Below are 5,722 nucleotides of genomic sequence, written 5' to 3' on the forward strand. Positions count from 1 at the left end.
TAGCCAACAACCCACTAAACCCGACGACCACCAATTCAGCAGGTTTGCGAAGCAGTGATGCCGGGTCGACGAAGGAGGTGTCTCGCCATTCAACCAACACAACCGTTGTGCAATTTCATCCACCGCTTAATCCGCTAGCCGACACATTTGTTATAACATAATGAGAATGTAGGGATGAAATGAACGATATGCAGAAAATAAATCAAATTTAATTTAAAATAAAATAATGTATAGATGATGACAGACAAATAAAATAAAATAAATGCCATAGACAACGTTTGTTATTTTGGATATATTAGGCAAAACAAACAAAACAAAGTCTGTCATTGATCTATTCTTGTGAAAGAAAGAACACAAAAAGGCTGCTACTAAAGCTATGATCATTTAGTATCCGGGCACTTTATTTTGGTTATAGCTACATTCCTAGAGATCGGATATGCAAAACTTTAGCAGCGTTGAGTTGGTTATGAAAAGGAATACCTTATCTTTTTTTGCCTGATTTTTAAGTTAACGTGTGTTTGAGATATTCACGATGCAAAAAGATATGGTAAAAATAATTTTGCACAAATTTGCACCTTATGCGCATTTTGGGCCTCGAAAATCCTTCATTGTCTACTTGTAAACTCATGAACTGTTGATTTTTTCTGATTTTTTTTGGACCAAATGGTTAAGAAGTATAAGGAGCCATTCTAGGATGCTCACGAAGTTCAAACCAAGCATCGGATTGAGACCTTTGATCTTAAATATGGGTAAAAAGACTATGGTTCTTGGGGATAACTGAATGCAGACCCCTTAAATAATGCAATTAATCCATTTTCGGCAGGTAAAAAGTGATGCATGACTATAGTCTACTATAGTAGACACCATGTAAATAACTAATAGTGAGCAGTTCAATAGATCGCAATCTATGCAATCGATTTTTATGCAATGTGACAGATGTGTTCTGATGAACAAAGAATTTTTTGTTAAAACCGTATTTAAGAGATCAAATTCTTCGAGATGCCTACTCATGAAAAGGTTCCAGCCAGATTACAATTGCTTTTTCCAGGTGAGTTTGTGTAAAATATGATGATTTTGCAAAGGTTTTGCTTCTGTGGTAAAAATAATAGATCAAAACATGACTTAAAAAAGTGTGCAAAGATAAAAAAGAGATTTTATTAAAAAGTAAGAGTATTTCTTGAAACCATTGATAAAACTTTTTTTTTTATATTTTTACATTAAATGTCATATTAACACCTTCATTTCCTCCATAGAAAGTTTTTCGATCAAATGAATAGTTTTTAAAATACACACGTTTGTAACTGCCCGGATACTAAATGATCATAGCCTTACGAACAAAATTGTTTTGATTTGGCTTACGGTAGGAAGACGGATTGGCACGGGATGCACAGATTTCAAAAGCTGCTCCTACGAACAAAATTGTTTCTGATTCGGCCACTGGGAAAAGAATGAATGGCTTTGGAAGCGCTGATTTTAAGGCTGCTGCTGCTGCTGATGATTGTTTATTATGATTTGGCCTTCCGGTGGATACAGACGGAATGGCTTTAGAAGCGCAGATTTTCAGAACTGTTGCGGCTGATTGTTTGTTATGATTTGGCCATTGGCTTTGGCGGAATTGGCTTAGGAAGTGCAGATTTTTAAGGCTGCTGCTGCTCATTAGTTGTTATGATTTTGATTTCTGGTGGAAAAAGACGGAATGGATTTGGAGGAGCAGATTTTCAAGACTGTTGCTGCTGTTTGTTTGTTTTGGTTTGGCTTCCCGGTGGAAAATGTCCGAATGGATTTGGATGCACAGATTTTCAGGCAGCTTCTGCCTGATGTTCACTTTGATTTGGCCTACCGGTGAAAAAAGACGAAATTGGCTAGGGAAGCGCTGATTTTTAAGGCTGCTTCTGCTGATTGTTTGCTTTGCTTTGGCTTTCCGGTGGAAAAAGACGGAATTGCCTTAGGAAGTACAGATCTTTAAGGCTGCGGTTGCTGATGTTTTTTGTTGATTTGGCCTTCCGGCGGAAAAGGCCGAATTGGCTTTGGAAGCGCAGAGTTTTAAGGCTGCTGTTGCTGATTGTCTGCTTCGATTTGGCCTTCCGGTGAGAAAAAAACGGAATGGGCTTAGGAAAAACAGATGTTTAAGGCTGCCGTTGCTGATTGTTTGTTTTGAACTGGCCTTCTGTTGGAAAAAGACAGAATTGGCTTAGGAAGCGCAGCTATTTAAGGCTGCTGCTTCTGATTTCTTATTTTGATTTGGATTTTAAGGCTACTGATGCTGATTGCGAACACACACATATGTGATCTTAGTGAAATTTCATGTTTCTTTGAAGAGATCGAAATTCTACTTACGACTAAAGCGTACATCTTTCAAGGATATATTTAATGGCTAGCATCTTACTAACACCAGCCCACAGAAAGAGTACTATGTATGCCGTGACCGAGGCTCGATCTCATGACCTCTGGCTAAGAAGACATAAACGCTATACTCTAGGCTACGGTCGGCGGCTGTTTGTTTTGAATAAGCCTTTTGGTTGGGAAGGCTGTTTCTAAGAATACAATCGAATTATTCAAGCTCTAGTAAACAGAAACAGAGTGACAAGAAAAGCATAGTTTGAGAAAGCATTTTTCTCTTATATAAGTTTAGGGACCTCCTAGAGTAAGCAGTGAAGGAGTTCTCTCGCATTTTCCAGTCTGAAAATATCAGTATTGAAATTCAAAATTTTCAACCCAGAATCTGAATTATATAAACTGAATTCGAGAAACATTCGAAATAAAATTAAAAAGAATGCGAGAAAAAACACTTCATATTCTCATTTTTTTTTCATCGAAACATGTCAGTCAGGATAGTCTGTACAGAACAGGTAAAATAAAGAAAAACATCTCCTCATTTTCATAACATACAAACGTCTTGCACAACAAATATTTATTATTACTTTCCAAGTAATGGTTACTGCACTAAAATAGCAGCTAATTTCGCCAAAACTGGCACACAATGCTAAGAGATAACAGAGAGAACCTTACCCAGGCAGTATTCGGGTTAATACTGGGTATCATTCTAAATTTTCAGTTTTCAATCATTGTTTTTGATATTTCCGTTGGTTTATATATTATAAACCCTTTTTCCTCTCCTCTTTTGAAAATGATAATTTATTTAAAAAAAACTGTAGTGGCTTAAATTGGACCAATCGACAGTACTGAGTTTCTTTTTTGAATTTCCATCCCAATTTCTGTTTTAGACTTAAAATGCGTATTGAAACATTTTCAACAGATCGAACCAGAATTTTATCATCTACTGAAGCAAATATCCTGAATTCAGCATATCATTTTCCAAATGATCATTCTCAAATTATCATTATAACGATCTCATAGCTGAGTTGCTAATATCATTGAGTAATTCTCTTAACATCTATATTTCTATGTTTTTAATCTTATCGTTTTCGAGATTCAATTCATTAAGATTTTCAAGCCTTGTGTTGTTTCTTCAGTTACTGAAGTCAGCTTCATGGTTTTTCTGAATTTCGAAAACTCAGGATCTCTGTTCATTAGATAAATATATCTCGATGAAGCACAAACTGATCGCCTAGTTGGAATTAGAAAAAAAAAAAAAATTATCCGGTCATTTTTCTAAATCAGAGAATTTTAGTTGGTGATAGTAGTAGGGTTGCCATCCGTCCCACAAAAGCGGGACATGTCACGCCGTCCCACTTTTTCCTCAAAATGTCCCGCTTTTTTTTTCTTGGAAAACTTTTACAAAGTTCGCTGACTTGCACTAGTAAAAATCAATCTTGAACCTTAATTTGAATTCCTGGGTAAACACAGAAAACTTTCAAATACGTCTTTTTCCTCAAAATAAGTATAATTTTAGTAGATAGTTTACATTAGACAATACTAAATACTCTAATGTTCTTAGCATTACAGTAAGATCCGATTCAGTTTAGCATTCTAAAAGCATTTTCAACCATTTCGATGTAAATAACTTCAGTATGAAGAAAATATTGTTAGAGTTGCTTTCGAATGAGTAAAGATCTCAATTTTTCGTCGTAATCTTCATTAAATTGCCTTATTTTATACACTACCTTTTTAGGCTCAATTGTCCAAAGTATACAATGATGGAAGCACATGAAAGTTTTCTTGAGTTTTAAAATTTTTAAACAAATTTTAAGTATGTTTGTTATTACACAAAGGTTTTATACGCGGCATTAGAAATATTTTCTCCCAAATAACGTGTTAATTCGCGACAGCCGGGGAAAATAAACGTGTTTATCGCAAAAACCTTGTAGATAGAAGTCATTTGAGAAAAGAACTGAGCAAAATCCGCGTTACAAAGGCTTAGTGTACTTTCTATGAACAACTTTGGCTGAATAGGTTTGGCTAAACAATTTAGCTTTTTTCCTAGGAATTTTTCAAATGCCCCGCTTTTTTTTCTGAAAGTGTCTGGCAAGCCTGATAGGGGTATGTATGTATGTATGTAGAAAATCCACCATGGGTGCACGGATTCACCGCAGTTTCGCCAACGTATGCGCTGAATTGCATTCTTTAGATCATGAGTTCGGCTAATCTTCAATGCAAACCACCACATACCCGACACCATGGCTTCGTGTGAACTGTCATGTAATGAATGTGTTTTGTATATGTGTGAGTCTTTTTTGAGGAACGACACAATCAGTTTCGCAACCGTGTAAGATTCATCACATTTTCAGTGTTATGAATCTACGACAGGTATTCCGCATTCGTGTATATACCTGCCCAGCTGGCAACTGATTGAACATTCATATTATATAGTCAATTATAAGAGAAAACACATCTTACCTGTCGGTCACTTATGGGATTCGAACCCAAAAGTTTTTCTTGCCGATACCGGGAATCGAACCCAGTACGCCTTCCATACCAAAACCAGACTCGCGCCAGCCTATCTGCTAGACCACATCGGCGCTCAATGTCTGGCAAGCCTGATAGGGGTATTTAAAAAATCATTGAGAATTAAATTTTGCACTTTGCAGCTCAAATCAGAGCCTTCATTTTAGAGAAATTTCTAAACTCTTCCGCAATGTTTGCGCGTGATTAATTAACTATTTTTATTTGAAGGTACCTGTTGAGCGTGTAGAAACTGCGCGACTTAGCCGCCCTGTCGGAAAGCGAGTCAGCGAGCAAGTACGCAAGCAAGAAGGTGGAAAAATTGTGGTTCTATCGTGCATAGTATAAAAATTTCTTGAATAACCAAAATCCCCGAAGAAACAGCCGTGTATTACTACTTTCCCCAAATTGTAGTGCAACGGTGATCATTTACAGTAGATTGCCTACAGAAAACTGTAAGTTAGAAATATTTTTTGATCCTTGATGATTGCTAAAATTGGATTCCGAATGAAATAGGTCATCGTAGCCAAACCTAACCTACAAAGCCCGCTTAACGGACACAAACAGCTCTAAAACATTATATAAATAGTTGAACTGTAAGTAAGCTTTAAATAATTATCTTTCGAGTTGCCTAACGATCGTTATTTGTCAATTGAGGTGTCCAACTATATTATTTACACACAAGTTTCATCACTCAACCCGGCACAACGGTGATTGTCCGTGCAAGAACACTTCATGTAAGTTAACTAAATCATCTCTAAAGTTAGTATGTCTAGTAATAAACTAATTTCTTTTAGCTTTAAGCTGCTAAACGAGAAAGCTGCTCTAGAGATTCGTTTTATTTTCCGAACAATACCACAGCCATCTTCTACGCAGACAA

Source organism: Uranotaenia lowii, chromosome 1, assembly GCF_029784155.1.
Source record: "Uranotaenia lowii strain MFRU-FL chromosome 1, ASM2978415v1, whole genome shotgun sequence".
In the NCBI taxonomy this organism is placed as follows: Eukaryota; Metazoa; Arthropoda; class Insecta; order Diptera; family Culicidae; genus Uranotaenia; species Uranotaenia lowii.